The 14,807-nt window shown below is 35.6% G+C and overlaps 1 non-coding gene across 1 annotated transcript; it reads right to left on the bottom strand.

The window, feature by feature from the left end:
• Positions 1-1,180: 1,180 nt before the first annotated feature.
• On the bottom strand, positions 1,181-1,287 carry LOC130887690 (U6 spliceosomal RNA). Its single transcript, XR_009058385.1, has one exon. It is a non-coding gene; the product is annotated as a U6 spliceosomal RNA (small nuclear RNA).
• Between the last annotated feature and the right edge of the window lie 13,520 nt (positions 1,288-14,807).

Raw genomic sequence — 14,807 nt, 5'->3', positions numbered from 1 at the left:
TTCTCAATGAAATTTTTCCACAAATTCATACGGTATGTTTATATTGCATGCAACATTTTTTTCATTCCCCTCATTGATGTATACATTTTCTTCCTCCTACTTTCAGGTTGCCTTTTATAAACTTTAGTAGCTAAACCAAATGGGATGATTGTCTTTTTATGTCTGAGTTGTTGCCCTAAACAAAGTAAACATTGATTCCATAGCTTTCTTGCAAAGGAAAGGATTTCAGTTTTCTTTGTGGCAGTACGGTATATTGTTATGAACTGTAGTTTACACACTTACCAACTTCTAAGTGCTAAAAAAGTTTCATATTGCAGCTAAAGGGAGTATTTTTGCAGAAATTGTGGACATTTACTCAGCCATGTGGTTTACTGATTCCATTTCAAAGGTAAACACACAGAGAAAGCATTTGATCAAACTGCCGCATCAGACATGCATTTTGTTCTGCAGAGAAGGTCTAAGGTAAATAAAAAGGATTAATCATCCATTTAATAGTCCTGTAATTTCAGCAACTGTGAGAATATCTTGCCAATTTGATCATTTTTGTATCTCATGGAGTCTACTGCTATGTAGGACATTTAATGGACTTTTGCATCATCAGTGATTAAAGTATGAATTAAAGTAACCACTTAGGAGACAAATTAAATAAATTAAATAAAAAGAAATGTGGAATTTAAAGTCAATCTTTTAGTTTATTACTCCTAGAGCTTTAATAATGAGATAACTTGTGAAATGAATGATATGAGTATGAAAATTTCATAATCAAAGATTTACAGAAAAATGTGCTTTGACTGCTTCATAAAACCTTGCACATATCTGGACATACTTCCCATATTATTCGTTCCATGTGTTCTGAGAAGTATGGTAAGTTCCTGGATGATCTTCCTCATCAATGGAAAAATTACAGAGACATGGACAAAGTCTGTTCTTTAAATCATCATCTTACAGTTTTTGATTTTTTTTCTAGATTATTTTGCTTTCACATATTTATTACTCATTTACTTTAAAATTATTTTAGTGTCACACAATTATTTTATTTATTTATTAAAGATTTCTGCCTCCTCCCTGCCACCGCCTCACATTTCCCTCCCCCTCCCCCAATTAGATCCCCCCCTCATCAGCCGGAAGAGCAGTCAGGGTTCCCTGCCCTGTGGGAAGTCCAAGGACCTCCCACTTCCTTAAAAACATGGAACGCTTCACGAATTTGCGTGTCATCCCTGCGCAGGGGCCGTGCTGATCTTCTCTGTAACGTTCCAATTTTAGTCTATGTGCTGCCGAAGCGAGCACTCACATAATTATTAAGAGAAATATCTCTCTTGCCATTTTGGCTGTGTGTACACAACAAATTACAATATAACTCTGTTTCTTTAGATTCATGATGTGGAATTCCCCTCTGTATGCTGTTAATAAAGAAGTTGCTTTCAACCAGTTGATAGGGCAGAACTTAGGTAAGCAGGGAAGAATAAACTGAATGTTTGCAGAAAGAAGGGCAGAGTCAGAGAGAAGCCATGTAGCCCCACCAGAGCTAGACAGTGAAACTTTTCCCAGTAAGCCACAGTCTTGTGGTGATACACAGATTAATAGAAATGGGTTAAATTCAGATGTAAGAGTTAACCAATAAAAAGCAAAAGCTAATGGACCAAGAAGTGATTTAATTAATACAGTATCTGTGTGGTTATTTTGGGCTAAGCAGCCAGGAACTAATTAGTGGCCTCCTTACTACAGATCCATTAGATATTTTTTCCAGAAACTTCTTTATATACCCAAATCCACAAATACCCAATTCTTTTAATGAAAACTTTCATAAGATTTGAATATTACCTATGCAAGTCTTCCCACATCCTCTATAACACTGAATTATAACAGAATTATAATAGTTAATTAAGTATATATGATGTATAAATATTACTGGTTGATATCCCACATCATTGATAAACTTTTCTTTGTTATTTCTTAACATTCTTAATTATATCTGAAGCGATGGTGGAGAAAGATCAAGCCCATTGTTGGTGGTACCAGCTCTAGGATGATGAAGCTGAGTTCTACAACGAAAGGAGGATAAGCAAGTCACAAGGAACATGCTGGAATGCAGCTTCCCTTAATGACTTCTTCATCAGCTGCTGCTTCCAGGTGCTAGCCCTGCTTGAGTTCCTGACCTGATTTCCTTCTTGATGGACTCCGATATGGAAGTGTAAGACAAAGACACCATTTCATCACCTACTTGCTCTATTCAGGTGTTTCATCACAGAAATATAACCTAACTAAACAACAGGTGTGTGTGATATGGAAGGGGTACTAATACAGCGAATATGGAAAAGTTTCAAGGAATCCCATGACTTTAAATATTTATTGTAATTGTTACTAAAAAGTTAAAGAAATAATATCCACCGTGGGGATATGTTTCACTTATAGCAGCTTTACTATACCTCATCACAAAAGGTTAGAAAATAACGTACAATCTTGCCAACATTAAGACCATTAAGATAATTGGGGGCTGGAAATATTTATATTTGGTCTCTTTACCGTTAAAAACACTAAGCTATACACTCATATCTTTTTAAAAAACCTTATCAAACATTTTTTGTAAAACAACATTAAACTTCATTTTCTATTTGAAAGAGTCAGGTTTGCAAACAGTGTCATTCTCAATAATAAAACGCAACAGGATTAAGGATGGTTGGTTAGATCCATTCATGATAAAGCAACCATACTTTAATTCATGACTGTCAACAGTACTGACTGATTCAATTATCCCTTTGGATTTATCACCCTAGTAAGCCAATTTAAGCAATTTAACTATGGTCCTCTTGCTCCATCAAGTGGTAAACATAATGAAACATGAAAAATTATATGGTATTTTTCAAATAAAGTACCATGTTGCTACTGACAAAATATAAAAGAAAACAAGCCTTACTATAGTATAGACCAATATAGAATACGGCCACTGAACATGCAGTTTATGCTAGGATCAGAATTATAATGGAACTAAAAGAGGGTCATGAAATATTTAACTTATTAATTAAACATTTAAATGTACTACTTATGTGAAAGTGGGATTCTGGGTTTGCAGTCCTGCAGATATGAGAATGATGTACCAATCACTCTTATCTAGGTTAAAAAAAAAAAAGAGAGAGAGATGCTCATAAAAAGAACATTGTAGTAGAAAATGAAGTCTTAACAGGTAAAGAGATTGCAGTTTTGGGGCTTGATAATGGGCAGAGTTTAGGGTGAAAAGCATTGAAGCATATAGCATAACACAAAAATATTTACGTGAGAAAATGTAGTATTTGAGAGGAAAAGATTTTTGTGATTAGTATTCTTAGCATTTGAAGTATTGAGATTTTGTGGAAAATCTGAGAAGATATAAGCATTTCTTTGAAGGAAAATACTAGATTACAAATAGTTTGTCATTGAATGCAGATATTTAAACAATCAGAGGATTTTTTCAAGCTACTTTTTCCACTAATAAAAAAAATGCACAGTGAAGTACAATATATTTAGCAGTATGAAAGTATTGATATTTAATAGCTGAAATGTTAATAAGGAAATTAATAAATGAAAATTGAGAAAACTTTTATAATATCAGTCTGCAGATAAGAGAAAGCTGATGTACGGTAGTAGACGGTAAATCATCTGGCACTTTCTACTCACTATTTGGGATATTTTCAGCTTCCTATAGGAAAATACACTTGACCATTGATTTATCAGTTCCAAAGTATAATAAGTAGTCAGTTGTGGATCAAGTTGTCATTAAATAGAGGAGCCAAAAGATGTATTTCTACCATCACCCTGAGTATAACTTTCTATCACTTTCACGTAAAGTTTATCATTGTCATCTGTGGAATATGCTTTTTCCCAATCGATCCATAAAGAACTGCAATGTAGATACTTATAAGAAAACCAGCATGGAACTTTGACAGTTGAGCATCATTCTTGAAGGTCATTTTTATCTCCTTGCTTATCAGTTGTTCCAGACTTACCTATACCCTTATTTAGCCTATCAACCAGAGCCCCTCTTTCCAGCCTAACTTCATCCCCTGGTAAATTTAGCTCCTGATAAGGACCCAGATTTGCCTGGTTCTTTCCACTGTACCTTTTGGATTTTTCTTCTAGCTTATCCCAATTTTTATTTCCATTTATCCTTCCTTCCTTCCTTCCTTCCTTCCTTCCTTCCTTCCTTCCTTCCTTCCTTCCTTCCTTCCTTCCTTCCCTCCTTCCCTCCCTCCCTCCCTCCCTCCCTCCCTCCCTCCCTCCCCCCTCCCTCCCTCCCTCCCTCCCCCCCTCCCTCCCTCCCTCTCCTCTCTCTCTCTCTCTCTCTCTCTCTCTCTCTCTCTCTCTCTCTCTCTCTCTTCCTTTCTGTGATAATCATTGTCTAGATCCCATTGTGAAAGCATAATCACTGACAACTGAGGATATATAACCCTACTGCAGAAGACACTGAGAAGCAAAGAAATTTATCTGAAACACATGGCAAAGACTTCAGACTAGACATTATAAATATGTTTACCATTAAGAGAAAATGAACAAATTTCTTAATAAAGACAATGGAAACAAACAAATAATTGGATAATATAATATCAAAAACTTAAGAAAAAATATAAAATTCCACAAAAATAGAGTCACTAGAGAAAAATCGAAACCAAAATAAAATAAAATATGGAAATTAAAAACTCAAAATGTCAAACAAAAATAACTGAGAAAAGTCTCACTTCCAGAGAAAGGAAGTGAGAATTTCAGGTATTGAAAATAAGGTAGAAGAAATAAATTGCTCAATTAAAAAATGTTAAATCTATGATACTACGAAAGTTAATCTGCAGATACTAGTTATAAAGTGAGGTGGTGAAAACTAGGTCAAAATCAGAGCATATATTTGTAAGAAAATTATAGAAGATATCCCAAATTTAATAAAAGGTGCCTACAATTCCTCACTTCTAACCATGAAACTATTTGTAATTATACCTGTCTGGAGAGGGAAAATCAGATTCCTCAATTTACTGTCACTGGGTTTATCAACCACAGAACTGAGCAGGCCCCATTCATGGTAGTTTTAGTCATTATAAAATGGATTACATGTTTTCTCTGTGTGCTCTTATTTGCTGTTCTATTTTTGCATTTTTCTGTTATTTCTTTTTATTTTTAGTTTAATTTGTTTTGATTGTCCTTTTTTATTTATTGTTACTCTTATTTTTTTGGAAAGAGAGATATACAAAGACCTTGTAATTGGGTTGGTAGGGAGGTGGGGGAATCTAGGAAGAGGAGGAAGAAGGGAAAGAATATGACCATAATGTAGTGTATGAAATACTTTGAAATAAATGTTTAAAAAAAAAAACTTTTCAATCAAAGGCAGCATTGTTTTAAATGACAGTACTAATTATTTGTTCGATATGATACAAGTTAGTCACCTGAGACGAAAATGTTTCAGTTGAAAAATGTCCTCCATCAGATTGTCCAGGGGGCATATCTTTGTGGCTTTTTCTGGTTACTGTTTGATATAGGAGAGTCAGGCCTATTATGGATGGTGCCATCTCTGCGCAGGTAGTTTTCATTTGTATAAAGAAATACATTGAGCAAGCCAGTAATCAAGGTCCCTCCATGATCTGTACTTCAGTTCCTGCTTGCAAGTTTCTGCTTCAGTCCCTTACTTTACAGTTCCCTCTGTGGTGAACTGGTAATCCATGAGTCAAATAGAACTCTTCCTCCCCAAACTCCTGCCAATACTAGTGAAATAAACAAATTATTACACACTGTAATTCCTGGCTCACTTTTTAAATTCTCTCCCATAATTGCAAGCTTCTGTCCTACCTGGTCCTACAGTCATTTAGTCCCATTAAAACACACAGAGGCTTATATTAATTATAAACTGTTTGGCCAACAGCTCAGGCATATTCCTAGCTAACTCTTATGTCTTAAATTAACTGATTTCTATTAATCTGTGTATCGCCATTAGGCTGTGGCTTACTGTTCAAGATTCTGTACAGCTTTCTCCTTCGGCAGTTAGATGGTGTCCCTCTGACTTGGCCTTCTTTCTCCCAACATGTAGTTTAGTTTTTTCGCCTAGACCCATTTTGCTCTGCCTATTTTGCTTTGCCTAAGGCCAAAGCAGTTTCTTTATTAGCCAATGGTAATAAAACATATTGACAGCATACAGTGGGGAATCCCACATCACTATCCTCTTAGAAGATTACAATATTTTGTGAAGAATAGGTTTTTTTTTTTTTTTTTTGGTTTTTCGAGACAGGGTTTCTCTGTGGTTTTGGAGCCTATTCTGGAACTAGCTCTTGTAGACCAGGTTGGTCTCGAACTCCCAGAGATCCGCCTGCCTCTGCCTCCCGAGTGCTGGGATTAAAGGCGTGCGCCACCACCGCACGGCATGAAGAATAGTTTTTTTTGAAATACCAGATCATGTACTACAAATGATTGCTGCATATTTTTACTTAATCTGCAAATTAATTACTATCGTAAGTAAAAAACATAGGTTGGTGACTAATTTATGCGCAAATCAATCCCACACCAGTTATGATTTATTTAGAAGGGTAAAACTCACGAAACACCAACCGTCAGGAAAGGAGCCTAGTTGCCAAAGCAGGAACCAAGTGCCAGAAGTGGGCTAAGGCTTAAAGATAAATGGACCATCCCCCAGGAGGTTGGTATTTCAACAGCTATTGGCTGAAGGAGTGGAAGGTGCTCCTGCAGCTCAATGGGCTCGTACTTCAGCAACTATTGTGCCATATTAATTTGTATTTTGGGATTATTCAGATTTTTAAAACAAATACTATAAATCATACTTTTGTAAAACCAGAAACTCAGTGAAATCAAGAAAATATCCAATAGAACAACAACAACAACAACAAAAAAAAAACCATGCTGTATATTTGACATATTATTAATTACAGATAGAGCAGGGGAAAATATTGCAAACAGAACTTTAAATCAAAAGTAAGTTTTCTTGCAAAAATATACTGTGATTTATGTAGAGTTTTTCCTTGAACATTTGTACATTAGCTATTGTTACACAGTTATATAAGAAATGGTTATCCTTTAATTATTAATAATTAGTATAACATTTAGAGTTATAAACTTTAGAGATATAAAAATCTTTTTTCTATACTGATTTAAGAATTGAAAGGTTTTGTGAGAAAAGCATTAGAGTCTTTGATAAAAGAATGCAGTGTGGTGTAACAAAGAACAGGGATAGAGTTTGACAGGAAGAGGAGGAAAAGGAGTACCTTGAGAAAGGAGCAATAGAAAACAGCAGAGGTAAAATCAGTCATGGGTGTAGCTGATGGAATTATGCTGAAGGAGGAAAAGATTTAACATCATAAAGTTAGAAAAATTCAGAAAATGACAAAACATATATTGCCAATAATAACATCAATAATCAGATAGTTAACAAATACTCAACTTAAAAATGGGTAACATTTAATTTATAGATGTGTAGGAAATCAAACAACTTAATTTAACTTCTCATGAAGGAGGTCAAATAATATCTACTGGAAGTTCCTCATTCCTCATCTCTTATCAAAATTGAGATATAATAAAGCCACTAATTAATTATTAATATGAATAATGGTAAATGTTTATAGATTTTGGAGATCCAAAGGAGTTTCTCCATCTGATTGCAGTCATTAATGCTATGATTCAGGTTTTACTTAGTTCTTAGCAAAATTTTTTTGTTCAATATCTTTTCTGACTAATAAAGCTACTGTACGACACTGAGGTGAGAGTTCCAATCATAGAAATCTATAACATTTAATTGATCAGATCTTATATATTCTCATCAAATGGACTTTATATTTTTTGTTTAAAAAAAAACAATTTTCCGAAAATTTTGACCTGACTTGTTTCATATATACTTAGAACCAGCTTCTTCAATTTTTGAGGAATAGTTATGATTGCAATGTTGAGACTATAATTTACTTAAAATAAAGACCATCATATGATTCAGTGCATGGGCATGTAGTATCACTATGTTTAATTGGTCAGTTTTAGTTTAATCAAATAATGTTGTGTAACTGCCAATTTAATGGTCTTAAATTTTTGTTGTTTATTGTAATAATTGATGCTTTCAATGGCTTTCCAAATGTATCATTGTAAATAATATTTTCAATATACTGTTTACAATGTTTTAATGACATTTCTTGATATGGAAGTAGAATACCAACCTGAATTAGAAGATATATTAAATTGGTAAAAAGATTAAATCAGTATTTACATTTTAGCATTGTATATATGAAATGAATGAAAACACTGACACTCTTTTTATAATTGACTTGACTTTTGTTCTACTGTTTAGACTTTTATTTTATTAAATAAATAGTTCTTTGAATATTTAATGAAATATATATTGATTGTGGTAGTTAAGAGTTTTCCTTTGTTTTTAACAACTTGACACAATTATGAAATACTATAGAAGATGAAAACTAAATTGAGACAATGTCCCTAACAAGTTGTCCTGTACAGGAGCCTGTGTGGCATTGTCCTGATCAACGATTTATACAGGAACTGTGGGCGGTTTTGTCAGCCAAATCTGGTTAAATCCACAACTGAAATGCCGGCCTTATCTTGTATAAGAAACAAGATAGTTGAGCAAGAGAGTCAGCCAGACCAGTACGTAGTGGTCCTGCATGATGCCTGCTTCAGTTCCTCCCTTCAGGTTCCTACCTTGATACCCTGCCTCCAATTCTCTTCATGATAGACTTAAGTCAGATATTATCTGAATTTTAAACAAAGTAAACCCTTTACTCTCCAAGTTGCTTTTAATCATGGTGTTTTATAACAAAACACTAAGACAGCCCTCTCTACCAAATCCTATTAGATATAGCGCCCACTTTCCTACCTACCAAATTTTGTGATCTATTTCTTTCTTTCTTATTATTTGGATTAAATAGTATATACTTTTTATTTTTCCATTCAAAAATTTCCACTTGCTCCCCTCCTCCCATTCCTTTCCTGCTCCTCCACTCCCCCTCCTTCCTCCCTCTCCAGCCTTAAGAGAGGGCAGGATAACCTGCCCTGTGGGATGTCTAAGGCCCTCCCCCCCCCTACATCCAGGCCTAGGAAGGTGTGCATCAAAATAGACTAGGGTCCCAAAAAGCCAGTACATGCAGTAGAAACAAGTCCCAGTGCCTTCTCAGTCAGCCCCCATTGTCAGCCACATTCAGGGATTCCGGTTTGATCACATGCTCGTTCAGTACCAGTCCAGCTGGATTTGGTGAGCTCCAATTAGATCAGTCACACAGTCCAGTGTGTGGATCAACCCCTCGCGGTCCTGACTTCCTTGCTCATCTTCTCCATCCTTTTGCTCTTCATCTGGACCTTGGGAGCTGGGTCCTGTGCTCTGATGTGGGTCTCTGTCTCTATCTCCATCCATCGTGGGACGAAGATTCTATGGTGATATTCGAGATAATCATCAGTGTGATTATGGTGCAAGGCCAGTTCAGGCACCCTCTCCTCTGATGCCCAAGGACCTAGCTGGGGACATCCCCGTGGACAACTGGGATCCCCTCTAGAGCCAAGTCTCTTGCCAACCCTAAAAGGCTCCCTTAATGTAGATATCTTCTTCCTTGATCCTATATCTGCCCTTCCTCCATCTCAGCCTTCCCACTCCCCCAAGCTCTCCCCAGTTCTTCCCTTTTCCCTTCTCTCTCTTCCTATCCTCTTCCCCTAACCCCACCACCACCCCTACCCCCAACCCCATGCTCCCAACTTTTGCCAGGTGTTCATGTCTGCTTCCAATTTTCAGGAAGATCTATATATGTTTTTGTTTATGTTCACCTTGTGATCTATTTCTTTTAAATATATACAAATATATTTTCATTTTAAGTGTTAAACATCTTCTAAAACCTCTTGATTTTTTCATAATTTCAATATATTATTATATAGATGTTAAATTTATTTTTGTAATATATAGTAGAATCATTCATTAATTCCAGTTTGTGCTGCCCATATATTCCTAGGTATGTGACCATCCTTGGAGCACTTTCAACTTACCAAGAGCTTTGTCATTAAAACACAAACAGACAAATCAGTAAAACCTCATCCTCTTATAGTAGCTATAAATTGAAAATACTCCTTAGCTAGGGATGAGACATTTTACAAACACACACACCCCCCATATGTTGGGACTCTGTCTGACAAAAGCCAGCATAGATCTTGTGTATGCTGTCATAGGCACTGCTAATACATATGTGTTCCTGCTTTATGTGTTCACAAGATGTTGTGTCCTTCCTGTGATAACCACCATCTCCTCTTACACTCTTTCTACTCCCTTCCAAAACAGTCTCGGTGACTTTAAAGGATGGTGTTTGGTATAGACACTCATTAAGGGATGAGCATTTCATCATTTCTATTTCTTTTTTCCTGTAGCAATTGTGATTCTCGGTATTAATCAACAAGTATAAATAGAAGATTCCCTGATGAGGGAAGAAATATATATTAATTTATGGGCATAAAAAGAAGTCACTGATCTCATTTACTATAATGCATAGTTATAAGATTAATACTGTAAGTTTTATTATTAGAGACTATCAACAGTCTAGTCACCATTCAACATTTAACACTATGAAGTATGGGCTTAAATCAAAACAGAAAATTGTTGGTTATTCCCTTGATGATCATGACACTATTACACCAGTAAGCATGTCTTACAGGCCAGTAATTATTGATGCTCACAGGGTTCATGGCTAGGTAAAATGATGGTTACACTTCTATTCTGGTAGCGTGTGTAGCTCAATCTAGCTCTATGGAAAATAGACATAATATGGCTTCATGGACATTACCAAATTGGTGAATCTATATTGTGATATTAAACATATCAAGACTTCAACTATAAAGAGTTGCTACTGTATTCTTGAGGGTCACCAATAGCATTAAAAATAGCCTATAATGTTTGAATATCTATAAGACATCACTAGGCAACAAGTCAAAAAAAATAAACGGTTTAAATTGTTAATGGTGGTGTCTATTAGTGACATTGTCAGCCTATTGTGAAGATATCTATGATTTTACTTTTTTTTTTTAAAAAAAAAAGACTTATTATTTATTTTGTGAGCACGAGTGCTTTTCCTACATAAATATGGACCGAGTGAGTATCTGCCGTGCAAGGATGTCAGAAGATGTAGTTCCATATCCACTGAAGCTAGATTTGGCTGAGAGCTGACACGTGGGTGAGGATACCTAGCACGGGTCATTTGCAAGAGCAATAGATGCTTTTAACAGTTGAGCCATTTCACTTTACAATAGAGGCTTCTTTTGTATTATTAGGTAAGTATCCACATTGCCTTTATTACACTCTTTAATATTATTTTTACTTTCCTGTAGCCACTCTTGAGGGTAGTCATTTTAATGATCCTATATTTTAAATCCTACAAGATCTATTGCTACTGCTTTTAGATAATAATTTTGTATTTACATTTATAATTATCTTTTATTTCTATCTTATGTTTATACACAGTTATTTTGGATAAAACCTTTGCTAAAATGTGTGACTTTTTCACTGAGGTAGTTTATTTTTATAACCAATTTGACAGCAGAACTAAATTGTTCCAATTTTGTGCTTGAATAAATTTCTTCTGCTTTATTTTTAATATAACTGTTCATGGAAAGCAGAAAAACATTAGTCTTTTATTGCAGTACGTTAAACTGTAAGCATAGTACACTATGATATTCTTCCTTTTTTGAGAAGTCGGCCCTCAATCTTTTGTGACCACACTCATTTTGAATACGTTTTCAGAAATATTTAAGATGTGCTTATCTTCAAATTTTGTTTTGTTACAATGTTCTATCTTTTATGAGTATACAAATTATCAATTATGTAATTTTTGGTATCATAAATTATAATATTGTCTTCCATTTTTTTCGTATAAGAAAATGTTATATTTCAATATACCTGTAAAACAGTTCACTGTTCTGAGCCAATTTGCTATTATATTTATGGTATTGACTTACATTTGTCAACTTCTAGTGCTTTCTAGGGTCTCACGCAAATCAGGACCCAGGGCATGCAGAGTATGTGCAACTGCATAACAAGCTTTATTTTGTATGGCTTTTTATACAGACTAAAAAGCATTACCTCAACTCTGACCCTCCCCCCTTACTCACATACAGGATCATGAGAAACTCTTGCCTCATCTTGGAAGAAAAAAAATACCTCAATTAATAACAGTAATAAAAACAAAAAGAAGTACATAGAAACAAGGCAAATTTTACACAGAAGCAAAGCACTCCTTTATACCTGGTAGAGCGTGAAGAATTGAGCTCAAAGGCCACTTCCCTATCCAGGGTACAGACCTGAGAGAACGTTTGAGAAATGGTCAGAGAAAGTTTGCTTTCATCTATGCTTGGTTTGCCAAGCAACCGTTTCCCCACTTTGTCTCATATATTCCAGGAGGAGCCTGCACTCTAAGCCAGTTCTGTGTCTCTACATACATTCAGTTATAGTTCTGTAATAGAGATTATGCAAGTATAAAATAGATTTTTTTGTCTATCTTTGCGTTTTTATCATTCTCATCTTCTCCTTTCTAAATTTGTTCTTTTTATTAGTCGTTATTCCCAGTGATTTACAGTGTCTTCTGATTTTTCCAGATCCACAGTCTGGAATAATATGGGTATAATTATTTTCCTTTTGTGTGTATAATGTGATTTCATTTTTTGACACTGCTATTAATTTGATTTGATGACTGGAAGTTCTACATTAAGGATTGTAAAAGCTCCAATTTTTTTATCACCTTAATGAAAGAGTGCTTTCTGACTTGTAGCCGGATCATCTGACTGTGGAGATCAAGAACGCAACTTAAAGTAATTTTGTCATCCAAAGAGTCTGATCTGCAACCGAATCTAATGACTTTTTCCTCCAGGATATCAAGGCCGACAAGTGTGTTCGTGACTTTCAATCTACTGTGGCATGACCATAATACTAGCAAGGGTTGGTCTTCTAAAACACTAAGGTACTTAAGAAGAAACTCAACAATGACGACATACTGATGTATACCAGAGTTTAGAGAATGCAGTTCGCGAGATTCGGCAAGGGGCTGGAGTTTGAGGAAACACACGCAGAAACAGACCAACACATGGACCTCCAATCGCTGGTACAAAAGCTCCTCTTTAATAGCACCGTGGAGGCTTAAATAAACATCCCTCAATGGCCATCAGGTGAAAATCCCATCCTCTGATCCCCTAGGTAAGGCACAGCTTTTAGTAACTTCAATTAGAAGGCTCTATTTTTTTTTAATTTTTATTCTTTTTTAATTAAAATTTCCACCTGCTCCCCGTTTCCCATTTCCCTCCCCTCCTCCCAAATATTGCCCCCTCCCCCCACTCCCTTTCCCCTCTCCCCACTCCTTTTCTCCTCCCCCCCACACCATTCCCCCTCCCTCTCGATACTGAAGAGCAGTCCAAATTCCCTGCCCTGCGGGAAGACGAAGGTCCTCTATCTAGGTCCAGGAAGGTGAGCGTCTAAACAGGCTAAGCTCCCACAAAGCCAGTTCATGTATTAGGATCGAAACCTAGTGCCATTGTCCTTGGCTTCTCATCAGCCTTCATTGTCCGCCATGCTCAGAGAGTCCAGTTTCAACCCATGCTTATTCAGTCCCAATCCAGCTGGCCTTGGAGAGCTCCCAATAAATCAGTTCCACTGTCACAGTGGATGGGTGCACCCCTCGTGGTCCTGATTTCCTTGCTCATGTTCTCCCTCCTTCTGCTCCTCATTTGGACCTTAAGAGCTCAGACCATTGCTCCAAATTGAGTCTCTGTCTCTACCTCGATCCATCGCCAGATGAAGGTTCTAGACAGGGAAGAGCAGCTGAAGGCCAGGACTCAATGGGTCCCAACACAAAATAACTGCACTTCTAATCCCCATCAAAGTGGATTTTCTTGAAAAAGGATCTCACATTTATATTTCCAACTTTTTGTCCTCTCACTGTCTCAGAGTTTGCACTCAACTTTTAGGCAGTACTGTAAGGACCCCACGTTATTAGTCATATGGATATATGGCAAATTACCGGTTCTGACTCCACATAGAACTTCACAGATGTGCACTCAGCAACAGGAGAGTGCTGCATCTTCATTTTGTTACCGTAAGTCCTGAATTAGTGAAAAAAAATACCGGAACAATAAAATGTCTAATTATTATTTAGAAATATCATTGTTGCTTTTAAACTATGACTTTCAAAGATAAAGTTACACATAATAAGCAAAATAATGTGACAAAATAACGTGAGGTCACATTACCAGAAGCCACTTGCTAGTGAGAGTGGTACAATAATAAAAATAGATTCTATATGTCAAAGTAATTTGTCTTGTCATTATTAGTTATTATCAGACACCATTGTCAGAGTAACATAGATGCATCTTTGAAGACATATTTTACTAGACTTATAATGAGAAATCTTGCTATTACATCTTAAAACACTGAAGAAATTTAATGATGAAATTTATAAATGTCTAAGAGAATTTTGAATAACCTTCATGAGTCAAAAATAGCTGTGTTTAAAACATTTCATTATAAGTTGCTACATTTAATGGTATATTTATTTATATTACTCCTTGTACTTTTTGTATTTTTATGTATTTCACCTTTTTGGCAAATATACATAATAAAATTTTATTTGTTATTTTAATTTTTCATTTTATCTTGAAGTTTTTTAAAACTAGATTTGCCCCAATATTTTGTCACTCTTAGGGCAAGAACTGTGATCAAAACTAGTTTCTCTTATTTAAAAAAGTAGTTTTTTACTTTTTTAAAGTAAACATTTTTAGACAATGATAACCTATTATTTTTACTGTAGTCAGAAGCAGTCTGCCTAATCTAC

The sequence above is a fragment of the Chionomys nivalis genome, chromosome 15 (assembly GCF_950005125.1).
Source record: "Chionomys nivalis chromosome 15, mChiNiv1.1, whole genome shotgun sequence".
Taxonomy (NCBI): domain Eukaryota; kingdom Metazoa; phylum Chordata; class Mammalia; order Rodentia; family Cricetidae; genus Chionomys; species Chionomys nivalis.
The sequence above is the reverse complement of the archived record's forward strand: the minus strand, read 5'-3'. Positions and strand labels throughout refer to the sequence as shown.